This window comes from Heterodontus francisci, chromosome 29, assembly GCF_036365525.1.
Source record: "Heterodontus francisci isolate sHetFra1 chromosome 29, sHetFra1.hap1, whole genome shotgun sequence".
NCBI classification, from domain to species: domain Eukaryota; kingdom Metazoa; phylum Chordata; class Chondrichthyes; order Heterodontiformes; family Heterodontidae; genus Heterodontus; species Heterodontus francisci.
The window spans coordinates 33,152,779-33,167,873 of NC_090399.1; the positions used below are offsets into that span (position 1 = coordinate 33,152,779).

The window sequence follows — 15,095 nt, forward strand, 5'->3', positions numbered from 1 at the left end:
ACCTGTCCTGGTACTGTTTGATGGGGACAGTGTCGAGGGAGCTTTACTCTGTCGCTAACCCATGCTGTACCTGTCCTGGTACTGTTTGATGGGACAGTGTAGAGGGAGCTTTACTCTGTATCTAACCCGTGCTGTACCTATCCTGGGAGTGTTTAATGGGGACAGTGTAGAGGGAGCTTTACTCTGTATCTAACATGTGCTGTACCTATCCTGGGAGTGTTTGATGGGACAGTGTAGAGGGAGCTTTACTCTGTATCTAACCCGTGCTGTACCTATCCTGGGAGTGTTTGATGGGACAGTGTAGAGGGAGCTTTACTCTGTATCTAACCCGTGCTGTACCTATCCTGGGAGTGTTTGATGGGACAGTGTAGAGGAAGCTTTACTCTGTATCTAACCCATGTTGTTCTTGTCTCCTTTTCCAGGAGAACCCGTACATGAGCAACGACGAGTGTGGCGCTCGCATGCCCGAGCTCGCACACCCGCCTGAGCTGATGCTGGATGACGAGGGGCGGATTCCCAACCTTTTGGCAAAGCGTCTCCTGGAGGAGTTTCCCCGAGCCCCTCCTGGTCAACATCACTCTGTCCTGGGGCAAGAGCATCAAGCTGACCGAGGACATTGTCATCACCTTCGAGTCAGGCCGGCCGGAGCAGATTAGAACATTAGAACATTACAGCACAGTACAGGCCCTTCGGCCCTCGATGTTGCGCCGACCTGTGAAACCATCTGACCTACACTATTCCATTTTCATCCAAATGACTATCCAATGACCACTTAAATGCCCTTAAAGTTGGCGAGTCTACTACTGCTGCAGGCAGGGTGTTCCACGCCCCTAATACTCTCTGTGTAAAGAAACTACCTCTAACATCTGTCCTATATCTATCACCCCTCAACTTAAAGCTATGACCCCTCGTGTTTGCCATCACCATCCGAGGAAAAAGACTCTCACTATCCACCCTATCTAACCCTCTGATTATCTTATATGTCTCTATTAAGTCACCTCTCCTCCTCCTTCTCTCCAACGAAAACAACCTCAAGTCCCTCAGCCTTTCCTCATAAGACCTTCCCTCCAGACCAGGCAACATCCTAGTAAATCTCCTCTGCACCCTTTCCAAACCTTCCACATCCTTCCTATAATGCGGTGACCAGAACTGCACGCAATACTCCAGGTGCGGTCTCACCAGAGTTTTGTACAGCTGCAGCATGACCTCGTGGCTCCGAAACTCGATCCCCCTACTAATAAAAGCTAACACACCATATGCCTTCTTAACTGCCCTATTAACCTGGGTAGCAACCTTCAGGGATTTATGTACCTGGACACCAAGATCTCTCTGTTCATCTACACTACCAAGAATCTTCCCATTCGCCCAGTACTCTGCATTCCTGTTACTCCTTCCAAAGTGAATCACCTCACACTTTTCCGCATTAAACTCCATTTGCCATCTCTCAGCCCAGCTCTGCAGCCTATCTATGTCCCTCTGTACCCTACAACATCCTTCGGCACTATCCACAACTCCACCGACCTTAGTGTCATCCGCAAATTTACTAACCCACCCTTCTACACCCTCTTCCAGGTCATTTATAAAAATGACAAACAGCAGTGGCCCCAAAACAGATCCTTGCGGTACACCACTAGTAACTAAACTCCAGGATGAACATTTGCCATCAACCACCACCCTCTGTCTTCGTTCAGCTAGCCAATTTCTGATCCAAAGCTCGAAATCACCTTCAACCCCATACTTCCGTATTTTCTGCAATAGCCTACCGTGGGGAACCTTATCAAACGCCTTACTGAAATCCATATACACCACATCCACTGCTTTACCCTCATCCACCTGTTTGGTCACCTTCTCGAAAAACTCAATAAGGTTTGTGAGGCACGACCTACCCTTCACAAAACCGTGCTGACCATCGCTAATGAGCTTATTCTTTTCCAGATGATTATAAATCCTGTCTCTTCTAACCTTTTCCAACATTTTACCCACAACCGAAGTAAGGTTCACAGGTCTATAATTACCAGGGCTGTCTCTACTCCCCTTCTTGAACAAGGGGACAACATTTGCTATCCTCCAGTCTTCCGGCACTATTCCTGTCGACAATGACGACATAAAGATCAAGGACAAAGGCTCTGCAATCTCCTCCCTAGCTTCCCAGAGAATCCTAGGATAAATCCCATCTGGCCCAGGGGACTTATCTATTTTCACACTTTCCAAAATTGCTAACACCTCCTCCTTGTGAACCTCAATCCCATCTAGCCTAGTAGCCTGAATCTCAGTATTCTCCTCGACAACATTTTCTTTCTCTACTGTAAATACTGACGCAAAATATTCATTTAACGCTTCCCCTATCTCCTCTGATTCCACACACAACTTCCCACTACTATCCTTGATTGGCCCTAATCTAACTCCAGTCATTCTTTTATTCCTGATATACCTATAGAAAGCCTTAGGGTTTTCCCTGATCCTATCCGCCAATGACTTCTCGTGTCCTCTCCTTGCTCTTCTTAGCTCTCCCTTTAGATCCTTCCTGGCTAGCTTGTAACTCTCAAGCGCCCTAACTGATCCTTCACGTCTCATCCTAACATAAGCCTTCTTCTTCCTCTTGACAAGCGCTTCAACTTCTTTAGTAAACCACGCCTCCCTCGCTCGACAACTTCCTCCCTGCCTGACAGGTACATACTTATCAAGGGCACGCAGTAGCTGCTCCTTGAATAAGCTCCACATTTCCATTGTTCCCATCCCCTGCAGTTTCCTTCCCCATCCTACGCATCCTAAATCTTGCCTAATCGCATCATAATTTCCTTTCCCCCAGCTATAATTCTTGCCCTGTGGTATATACCTGTCCCTGCCCATCGCTAAGGTAAACCTAACCGAATTGTGATCACTATCACCAAAGTGCTCACTTACATCTAAATCTAACACCTGGCCGGGTTCATTACCCAGTATCAAATCCAATGTGGCATCGCCCCTGGTTGGCCTGTCTACATACTGTGTCAGAAAACCCTCCTGCACACACTGGACAAAAACTGACCCATCTAAAGTACTCGAACTATAGAATTTCCAGTCAATATTTGGAAAGTTAAAGTCCCCCATAACAACTACCCTGTTACTCTCGCCCCTGTCGAGAATCATCTTCGCTATCCTTTCCTCGACATCTCTGGAACTATTCGGAGGTCTATAAAAGACTCCCAACAGGGTGACCTCACCTCTCCTGTTTCTAACCTCGGCCCATACTACCTCAGTAGACGAGTCCTCAAATGTCCTTTCTGTCGCTGTAATACTCTCCTTGATTAACAATGCCACACCCCCCCCCCCTTTTACCATCTTCTCTGTTCTTACTGAAACATCTAAATCCCGGAACCTGCAACATCCATTCCTGCCCCTGCTCTACCTATGTCTCCGAAATGGCCACTACATCGAGATCCCAGGTAACAACCCATGCTGCAAGCTCACCCACCTTATTCCGGATGCTCCTGGCGTTGAAGTAGACACACTTTAAACCAGGTTCTTGCTTGCCAGTGCCCTCTTGCGTCCTTGTAACCATATCCCTGACCTCACTACTCTCAACATCCTGTACACTGGCACTACAATTTAGGTTCCCATTCCCCTGCTGAATTAGTTTAAACCCCGCCGAAGAGCACTAGCAAATCTCCCCCCCAGGATATTGGTACCCCTCTGGTTCAGGTGAAGACCATCCTGTTTGTAGAGGTCCCACCTACCCCAGAAAGAGCCCCAATTATCCAGGAAACCAAAACCCTCCCTCCTGCACCATCCCTGCAGCTACGTGTTCAACTCCTCTCTCTCCCTATTCCTCGCTTCGCTATCACGTGGCACGGGCAACAACCCAGAGATAACAACTCTGTTTGTTCTCGCTCTAAGCTTCCACCCTAGCTCCCTGAATTTCTGTCTTAAATCCCCATCTCTCTTCCTACCTATGTCGTTGGTGCCTATGTGGACCACGACTTGGGGCTGCTCCCCCTCCCCCTTAAGGATCCCAAAAACACGATCCGAGACATCACGAACCCTGGCACCTGGGAGGCAACACACCAACCATGAGTCTCTCTCGTTCCCACAGAACCTCCTATCTGTTCCCCTAACTATGGAGTCCCCGATGACTAATGCTCTGCTCCTCTTCCCCCTTCCCTTCTGAGCAACAGTGACAGACTCTGTGCCAGATACCTGTACCCCATTGCTTACCCCTGGTAAGTCGTCTCCCGCAACAGTATCCAAAACGGTATACCTGTTGTTGAGGGAAACGGCCACAGGGGATCCCTGCACTGCCTGCTGGTTCCCTCTCCTTCCCCTGACGGTAACCCAACTACCTACTTCTTTTGCCTGAGGTGTGACTACCTCCCCATAACTCCTTTCAATAACCCCCTCCGCCTCCCGAATGATCCGAAGTTCATCCAGCTCCAGCTCCAGTTCCCTAACGCGGTTCTCGAGGAGCTGGAGTTGGGTGCACTTCCCGCAGATGCAGTCAGCAGGGACACTCTTGGCGACCCTTACCTCCCACATTCTGCAGGAGGAACATACAACTGCCTTAACCTCCATTCCCACTATTCTAAATTCCCAACAAATCTACTGAAAAACCAAAAAAAAATGTCAAAACTTGTTAGGTTAGCAATCCAACGGACAGAACTTCTTAAATAAAAAGTTTACCTTATCAACACACCAGAGTCCTTTTTTTTTGGTTAGAGGAGGAGGGTGGATGGGAGACACTACACGTGTAGTGTCTCGGGTACAGCCACCACCCAAATATATAGTTTTTACTTACCCAGCAGTCCCCTGGTCCTCCGAAAACAAAAGGGAATTAACTTTTAACTTACACTGAGATGGTCCTGGAGAAGTCTCTGGACCATGGCCAGAATTGGCAGCCCTACCAGTTCTATACAGCCGACTGCCTCAACTCCTTCGGGATGGAGCCGAGAAGGGCCCGGGATCTGAGGCCGGCCTCGGTGCTGGACATCATCTGTACGGAGGAGTACTCCAGGGGCTATGTGTGGAAGGTGGACAAGATGGTCCGCTTCGAGATCCAGGAGCGTTTCGTCCTGTTCGGGGGGCCCGTCTCCGTGACATGGCCTCACTGTACGGCCAGCTGGACACCACGAAGGACTTGAGGGACTTCTTCACCCTGACCGACCTGCGGGTCAGGCTGCTCCGGCCGGCCACTGGGCCCACCAGTGTTGACCCACTCAACCTCTCCAAATACTTCTACGCCATCTCCAACCTGGACATCCGCGTGCGGTGAGAGCTCCTCAACTCTTCTGGACAGAGTCACTGACCCCACACTTCACATCCAGGGAGCACCGGGTCAGGGTCAACATCTGGGGGGTGGGCATAATCAGGGTCAACATCTGGAGTCACTCTGTCAGGGCCAACGTCTGGAGTCACTCTATCAGAGCCAATATTTGGGGGTCACTCTCAATCTGTTGGAGATTCCCGGAGAGTGAGATCTCCTCACTGTTTCTGCTCAGATTCACTGATGGGAGCACTCGGTAACTGGTGAGGTTTTACAGTGATAGATCGGGATCCCTCCCTCGGCCCTCTCAGCACTGTCAGCTGCCCCTGTGTGGACTGTGAAAGCTTCCCTGAATGTCTCTGTGACAGTCTGTACAGAGCAGCACTGTGACAGCTCCCCCTGTCCCTGGTGATGAGCTTGTTAGTGAGCTTTCAGAGTCCTGCTGGCTGGCTCACCATGAGGGAGCCATTTCCTGCTCAGTGTTCAGCCAATCGAGCAGCACAACCTTTACTCTCAACACTGCCGAAGTCCAGTCTCATTAAATTTATTTAATTTAATTTATCTTAATCTCAGTCAATCAAATATAAAATAAGACTTGATCAATTCCATGTTATATAAACTAAAAACTAAAGTGGAATTTATAATACGGAGTGAAAGAGAGAGACCAGCAGGGAATGTATTTGCTCAAATTTGGACAACTTAATACATAAATTGCATCAAGTATTATAAGGGTATATCAGTATTTGTAAGGTTTATTAATAATAGTAAGGTTTATTAGAATTGGCAAGCTTTATTAGCATTGGCAAGATCTATTACCAGTAGGAAGGTCTACATACCTGTGTAATCAAGAAAAGTATAACTTTAGAACAAGTGATAAGCTGCTGAGTATTTTGAACAAGTGAGTAGCTGGTAAGTTTTTTTTTTGAGTAAGGTTTATTTTAACTAGTGAACTGTATTGATTTTAAGTAGGATTTATCAGTACCGGTAAGGTTTTATTAAAAACTCTAAGGTGTTGCAGTATTGATAAGGTTTTTTTGTAGCAGTAACAAAGGATTAACTAATAAATAAAAAAATGGCAGGTGTGTTTCAACCTCGAGAATGCACCTCCTGTGCTATATGGGAGCTCCAGGATGCTTCCTGTATCCTGGAGAACCATTTGTGCAGGAAGGGTTGTCAATTGCTGCAGTTTGAGCTGCAGACACTGCAGTGTATTCATGAGGATGAGAGCTATGTGGATAGCACATTTATAGATGTGGCCACCCCACAGCTTAAGAGTATGCAGGGAGAGAGGGAATGGGAGTCCACCAGGTAGTCAAAAAGAAAATGGCAGGTAGTGCAGGAGATCCCTGAGTGCATCTTACTCTCCAACAGGTATTTAGTTCTGAATACTGAGGAAAGTGATACTTCACCTGGGGATTTCAGCCAGACCCAAGTCCATGGCACTACGGGTGGTTCAGCTGCATACAGGGGGGGCTACAGGGAAGACTGGAAGAGCCATAGTGATTGGTGATTCAATAGTCAGGGGAACAGACAGGTGTTTCTGTGGCCACAGACATGAATCCAGGATGGTGTGTTGCCTCCCTGGTGCCAGGCTCAAGGATGTCATTGAGTGGCTGCAGAGCATCGTGAAGGGGGAGGGTGAACAGCCAGCAGTTGCGGTCTACAGCGGGACCAACGCCATAGGTAGAAAGAGGGATGTGGTCCTGCAGTCAGAATTTAGGCAGCTAGGTAAGAAATTATCAAGCAAGACCTCAAAAGTAGTAATCTCCAGATTACTCCCAGTGCCATGCAAAGTGAGTACAGAAATAGAAGGATACGACAGATGAATGCATGGCTGGAAAGATGGTGCAGGAGGGAGGGCTTTAGATTCCTGGGACATTAGGACTGGCTCTGGGGGAAATGGGACCTGTACAGGCTGGATGGGTTGCACCTGAACAGAGCTGGGACTGAGTTCCTTGTGGGACGTTTTGCTCGTGCTGTTGGGGATGGTTTAAACTAATTTGGCAGGGGGATGGGGACCTGAGGGTAGACTCATTTGGGAGAAAATCAGAAATAAAAATGGAAGGCAGAAAGTTAATGGATGAGTCTGGAAGACAGAGGAAACAAAGGTTAGGAAATTAAAAAATGATTTTGGCAGTGCTCAAGGGTATCTACTTCAATGCAAGGAGTATTACAAATAAAGCAGATGAGCTGAGGGCACAGATAGACACGCGGCAGTATGATATCATAGCTATTACAGAAACATGGCTTAAGGAGGGACAGGAATGGCAGCTCAGTGTTCCTGGTTTACAGGGTTTTCAGACGTGATAGGGAAGGGGATAAGAAAGGAAGGGGAGTGGCAATTTTGGTCAAGGAAATTATTACAGCTGTGAAGAGGGATGATATGTCAGGAGGTTCATCAAATGAGGCCATATGGATTGAACTAAGGAACAAAAAAAGGGCAGTCACATGGCTGGGAGTGTACTATAGACCCCAAATAGTCAGAGGGGGATAGAAGAGCAAATGTGTCAGCAAATCTCTGAGAAGTGCAAGAACAATAGAGCAGTAATAGTAGGGGATTTTAACTACCCCAATACTAACTGGGATAGTTTTAGTGTGAAAGGAATGAAGGGAGCAGAATTCTTGAGGTGCATTCAGGAGAACTTTTTTGCCCAGTATGTAGCAAGTCCAACAAGAGAAGGTGCAGTTTTAAACGTAGTTTTAGGAAATGAAGATGGACAGGTGGAAGGGGGGGCAGTGGGAGAGCATTCTGGTGGTAGTGATCATAATTCAGTCAGTTTTAACAGAATTATGGAAAAGGACAGAGACAGAACAGGAGTTAGAGTTCTCAATTGGGACAAGGCCAATTTTACTAAACTGAGGAGTGACTTAGCAAAAGTGGACTGGAAACAGCTACTTGAAGGTAAATCAGTGTCAGAGCAGTGGGAGGCATTCAAAGGGGAGATTCAAGGGGTTCAGAGTAAACATGTTCTCACAAAGAAAAAGGGTGGGATGACCAAATCTAGAGCCCTATAGATGTCAAGGAGCCTACAGGGTAAGATAAGGCAGAAAAAGAAAGCTTATGTCCGACACTGAGAACTCCATACTACAGAAAGCCGTGAGGAGTATAGAAAGTGGAGGGGTGAAATCAAAAAAGAAAATCAGGAAAACAAAGAGAGGGCATGAAAGAATATTGGCAAGCAAAATCAAGATGAACCCAAAGATGTTTTCTCAATATATTAAGAGTAAGAGGATAACTAAGGAGAAAGTAGGGCCCATAAAAGCCCAAAATGGTAATTTTGTGTAGGGGCAGAAGATGTTGGTATGGTACTTAATGAATACTTTGCGTCCGTATTCACAAAAGAGGGGGACGATGCAGATATTGTAGTTAAGGAGGAGGAGTGTGAAGTACTGGAGGTGATAAACATAGGGAGAGAGGAAGTATTGATGGGATTAGCATCCTTAAAGGTTGATAAATCACCAGGGCCAGATGAAATGTACCCTTGGCTGTTAAAAGAAGCAAGAGAGGAAACAGCAGAAGGTCTGACCATCATTTTCCAGTCTTCACTGGATACAGGTGTGGTGCCGGAGGATTGGAGAACTGCTAACGTTGTACCTCTGTTTAAAAAGGGAGCAAAGGATAGACCGAATAATTACAGACCAGTCAGTCTAACCTCAGTAATGGACAAGTTATTGGAATCTATTCTGAGAGACAGGATAAACTATCACTTAGAAAGGCAGAGGTTAATCAAGGATAGTCAGCATGGATTTGTTAAGGGATGATCTTGTTTGACCAACTTGATCGAATTTTTTGAAGAAGTAACAAGGAAGATAGATGACAGTAGTGCAGTTGATGTGGTCTACATGGATTTTAGCAAGGCTTTTGACAAGGTCCCACATGACAGACTAGTTAAAAAAAAAACCCATGGGATCCAGCGAAATGCTGAAAGTTGGATACAAAATTGGCTCAGTGGCAGGAAACAAAGGGTAATTGTTGACGGGTGTTTTAGTGACTGGACAGTTGTTTCCAGTGATGTTCCGCACAGCTCAGTATTGGGTCCCCTCCTTTTTGTGGTATATATTAACAATTTGGACGTAAATGTAAGGGACATGATCAAGAGGTTTGCAGACGATACAAAGATTGGCCGTGTGGTAGATAGCGAGGAGGATAGCTGTAGGCTGCAGGAAGATATTGATGGTCTGGTCAGGTGGGCAGAAAAGCGGCAAATGGATTCAACCTGGGGAAGTGTGAGGTGATGCATTTGGGGAGGTCAAACAAGGCAAAGGAATACATGATAAATGGGAAAGTACTGAGAAGTGTAGAGGAAGTGAAGGACCTTGGAGTGAATGTCCACAGATCCCTGAAAGGAGCAGGACAGGTCGATAAGATGGTTAAGAAGGCAGATGGAATCCTTTCCTTTAGTAGCCAAGGTATAGAATATAAGATCAGGGAGGTTATGCTGGAACTGTATAACTCATTGGTTAGGCTACAACTTGAGTACTGTGTGCAGTTCTGGTCACCTCATTAAAGAACGGATGTAATTGCACCGCAGAAGGTACAAAGAAGATTTACGAGGATGTTGCCAGGACTGGAAAAATGCAGCTGTGAGGAAAGATAGGATAGGCTGGGATTGATTGCCTTGGAACAGAGAAGGCTGAGGGGAGATCTGATTGAAATGTACAAAATTTTGAAGGGCCCGGATAGAGTGGAGGTGAAGGGCCTATTCACCTTAGCAGAGAGGTCAGTGACTAGTGGGCATAGATTTAAAGTGATTGGTAGGGGGGAATGAGGAAAAATGTTTTCACCCAGATGGTGGCGGGGGTCTGGAACTCATTGTGTGAAAGGGTAGTTGAGGCAGAGACCATCAACTCATTCAAAAGGGAGTCTGGATATGCACCTCAAGTGCACTAATCTTCAGGGCTACAGACCAAATGCTAGAAGGTGAGACTAGAATAGGTGGATCGTTTTCCGGCCTGCACAGACACGATGGACCAAGTGGCCTCTTTCCGTGCCTTAAACTTTGTATGATTCTATGATTCATCAGGATTCAGTGAGTCAGAGAATCAGACAGCACAGAGGAGGCCATTCAGTCAATCGTGTCTGTGCTGGCTCTTTGAAAGATCTATTTAATTAGTCCCACTCCCCTGCTCTTTCCCTATAGCCCTGTGAATTTTCCCCTTCTGGTAATGAAAGTTATTATTGAATCTGCTTCCAGTGCCCTTTCAGGCAGGACATTCCAGATCACAACAACTCGCTGTGTAAATAAAATTCTCCTCATCTCCCCCTCTGGTTCTTTTACCAAATCCCTTCAATCTGTGTCTCTCTGGTCACCGACCCTCCTGCCATTGGAAACAGTTTCTCCTTATTTACTCGATCAAAGTCGCTGATGATTTAATGAATGATTCTGACTGAACACTTCCTTCCTGTTCAATCTATATTCAGTCTCGATCAGTGAGTTCCCATTCACCCATCACACAATCTCCGGGACTCGGAGCCATTACCTCATTATTCTACACTCAGCTTCTGGGAGACTCACTCGAGCTTTTAGTCCAGGAGAATCTTCAGACACTAATTAGAGAACAGGAGCAGGAAAATGTTTACGCTGCCGTTCATTTGACTCCAAGGAACTGTCCATGTTTTGCTTAGTTTGGTAAATATTTCCCATAACTGTGAATTTGCAAACTGTGCAACGTCCAATCTGCAGATTTTGAAGCTTCTCCTTCGCAGTGAGTTAAACAGCGGCTCGATGCTGTTAATACAGAGTCAGCGAGAGCAGTGTTCTCATGCTTCACGGCAGAGAGACGGGTCCAACACTTTGGGCCTTTCCAAATCACACAGACTAAACAACAACAACTTGTATTTATGTGGTACATTTAACTTAGTAAAACATCTCAAACTGCTTCAAAGGAGAGTAAATCAGACCAAATATAACACCGAGATAAATAAGGAGATATTAGGGCAGGTAACCAAAAGCTTGGTCATACATGTCAGTTTTAAGGAGTGTTTTAAAGGAGAGAGAGAGAGAGAGGGAGAGAGATGGAGAGCTTTAGGGACAGAATTCCAGAGCTTTGGGCCCAGGCAGCTGAAGGCATGACCGCCGTCAGTGGAGTGATGGATTCACAGTCGATGTTAGTGATACGATTGTGTCCGTTAGAATATTTTTAAAAACTTTCACCAGCAGGTTGTCCCTGACTTCAGTCCCGAACCTGCCTTTTCCCAGTCTGTGTCTGTGTCCCAATCTATCCAACTGATCCCAAATCCCACACTCTGCTTCCTCTCTCTATCCTGAATCACTGATATCCACTCCTGTCAGTTTTCCTGTCACATTTCCTGGAGATTTCTGTTGAAAAGCAGAGTTGTTTGTTCTGTAAACGACAGTCATTCTATCACTGAATGTTGCTCATTCACCTGATCTGAAGCTGGAGTTCCCAGTGAACTAAAACTGGAATCAGTCCAGCAAATTCAATCATCAAATGAATGAATTCATGATATTTTACAAACATCCAGTAAAAGATGGGCTGGGATTAGTTTAGTGTTTTGCTGCAGCAGATTTAATATTTAATTATTCATTAATCATCAATTACTCGTCATTTACAATTCCTGGAATTCCTGCTGTTTCCCGCCCAGTGGGAATTGAATGATTTCGGTTTAAACCCTTTGAAGAGATTCCCAGGTTTAACCCTTTCTGAGCAAACCCTGGGGATAATCTGGCTGGTTTGGGATTTGGGTGAAAATGGGGAAAGTCAGGAGTGTCCCAGGAGAAGAGGGAAGGTGGAGATTATCAGTTTTTCAGTCTCCATCTTCAGTCACTGCTCTGAGTGTCTCCTCCTCATGTGGCTCGGTGTCAGTTTCTATCTGATTGACTCTCCTGTGAAGCACTTTGGGATGTTTTACTGTGTTAGCGGTCCTATACCAGTTGTTTTCTGTTGTTGTTGCTGCTGATCGACATTGGCTCCTGGTCTGACAATGCCTCAGTTTTAAAATTCTCATCCTTGTCTTCAAATCCCTCTGCAGTCTCAATCCTCCCTCCCTTGGAGGGTTGTGGAACTGGAGGAGGTTACAGAGAAAAACTGATTTCTAATAATATTTTCCAACAGCCGAATAAAACCCTCCGAGATCTCTGCACTCCTCGAATTCTGTCCTCTTCTATCTCCCATGTACTTCACTCCACCACTGGCAGCTGTACCTTCAGCTGCCTGGACCCTAAGCTCTGGAATTCCCAACTCAAACCTCTCCGTGTCTCTCCCTCTCTCTCCTCCTTTAAGATCCTCCTTCAACCTACTTTTCTCCAAGCTTTTGGTCACCTGTCCTAATATCTCCTTATCTCACTCGGAGTCAGTTTTGGTCTGATTTTTGCTCCTGTGAAGCACCTTGGGGCTTTTACTGCATTAATGATGCTGTTTAAATACCAGTTCATTCTTTGAGGACTCTGGAACAGTTGAGCTGATTATAAACTCTCTCCTAACTTGTACTTGTTGCTGCTCAGAATCTGATCGTCAATCAACAGAAACACAACCAGAAATTGTCCTGCCGTCTGCTTTGAAATGCAATAAGTGGGGGGAAAAGTGTTGGAGATTCCAGAGCTAAGCTGGTAAAGGGGGAGCAGAGTCCCGGAGCGGAGAGTCCCCTGTCTAACAGAGCTGATCAGGTTATTTTAAACCAGCTTGCTGTTGTTTGTTACCAGGTGAAAGTGCAATCTTCACACCAGCAACTGTATCTTGGAGAAAGGGAAGCTGTGAACACAACACGACGGGGTCAGACTGCGGGAGATGTAAGAAAGGTTTTCAAGGCCGACGGTGGACAGCGGGCTCGTACCTCCCAATCCCCAAAGGGACGGCCAATGTCTGTGAGTAACGAGCGCTTCTCCGGCCCGGCCCAGTGCCGGCGGAAGATTCACTTCATATTTCATTCTCATCGTAACTCCCGGCAACGCATCGATTCCAAAATACAACCCAATGGATGTTTGTGATTGTGTTAATGTGTAAACAGAGACTGACAGTGGGAGATTGTACAGACACAGAATCAGAGAATCAGACAGCACAGAAGGAGGACATTCGGCCCATCGTGCCTGTGCCGGCTCTTTGAAAGATCTATCCAATTAATCCCACTCTCCTGCTCTTTCCCCATAACCCTGTAAATTCATCTTTTTCAAGTATTTATTCAATTGAAAAAGTCATTATTGAATCTGCGTCCATTGCCCTTTCAGGCAGAACATTCCAGATCACAACAACTCGCTGTGTATAAATAAAATTCTCCTCCTCTCCCCCTCTGGTTCTTTACTAGTTCTCTTCAATCTGTGTCCTCTGGTCACTGACCCTCCTGCCACTGGAAACACTTTCTCCTTATTTACTCCATCAAAACCCTTCAGGATTTTGAAGCCTCTCTCAGTGTAATGTCGGAGTCAGTGAACAAGGTGGAATTGCTGACATGATGTAGAGAGTGAGGTTAGAATAGTCGTATGGGTTAAATGTGATGAAATCTCACTCGGGACACACACACAGATCCAGAGGTAGCAGTGAGGTGGAGACTGATGTGTGAATGGAATGTGAACATCTGGATGAACATCTGGGGAACAGCTGGGGAGGGTGAAAGGAGAATAAGCCTCTGTGTAATAAATATCTGAAGCAGATCAGGAAGTGAAGGTTGTGAGGGATATCTGTGGTCATTGCTGTGTGTGGAATGTCCCGAGATCAGGAAACAGAGAGTGACACAAATGGGCAGTGGGGGAGGGGTCTATGTGATTACTGACCCCCTTACATATTAACCCTGCTCACTTACACATTAATCACACGTAGTGGGAACGTACTTACACACTAACCTCACACTCACCTTACGTGAGCACTTTAGTAACTCGACCTGGTCTCACCTGGAGCTGGTTTGAACACCCAGAGGATGCAGCATGTGAATCCCCCATGAGATCTTTGTTTGTGAGTTTGAGTGAGGTTGATCCCATGAACACTCCATGTGATGGGTTGTATTAGTGTCTTCATTAATAAAGATTGTTAATCAGACGTCTCTCTAACTCTTAGTGTTTCTGTTTTCCTCTCCAGGCTTCCCTGACACTGTCGCCAGTGGCCGTAAGTATGACCTACGCTCTCTGACCTGTGACCCGCTGACCCAGAGCCCATTTCTGTATCGGGATCGAACCATTCTCCTCAAACCTCCCTCATCCCACACTGACTGAGGAACAGGTGTAGGAGTGACCAGGGATTGAGTGTGGAAGAGGTGTAGGTGTGAACAGGGAGTGAGTGAGGAATAGGTGTAGGTGTGAACAGGGAATGAGTGTGGAACAGGTGTAGATGTGAACAGGGAGTGAGTGAGGAACAGGTGTAGGTGTGAATTGGGAGTGAGTGAGGAACAGGTGTAGGTGTGAACAGGGAGTGAATGAGGAACAGGTGTAAGTGTGAACAGGGAGTGAATGAGGAACAGGTGTAGGTGTGAACAGGGAGTGACTATAACACCCCAAACTGACCGGGAGTGCGAGACTTGAGCAGGAACATGTGGGAACTGGGCCTTCAGCTGACTGGGTCATAAGCTCTGGAATTCCCTCTGTCAGGACCCTCTGACAGCACAGCACTCCCTCAGTCCTGACCCTCCGACAGTGCAGCACTCCCTCGGTACTGAGCCTCTGACAGTGCAACATTCCGTCAGAACTGACCATCCAACAGTGCAACATTCCCTCAGAACTGACCATTCCACAGTGCACCGCTCCCTCAGTACTGACCCTCTGGCAGTGCAACACTCCCTCAGAACTGACCCTCTGACAGTGCAGCGTTCCCTCAGTACTGACCCTCTGACAGTGAAACACTCACTCAGTACTGACCCTCTGACAGTGCAGCACTCCCTCAGACTGACCATCTGACAGTGAAACTCTCCCTC

General features: G+C 46.5%; 1 pseudogene; it reads left to right on the forward strand.

Moving 5' to 3' along the window:
• Positions 1 to 428: 428 nt before the first annotated feature.
• LOC137345736 (netrin-G1-like) lies at positions 429 to 14,400 on the forward strand (annotated as a pseudogene).
• The last annotated feature ends 695 nt before the right edge of the window (positions 14,401 to 15,095 follow it).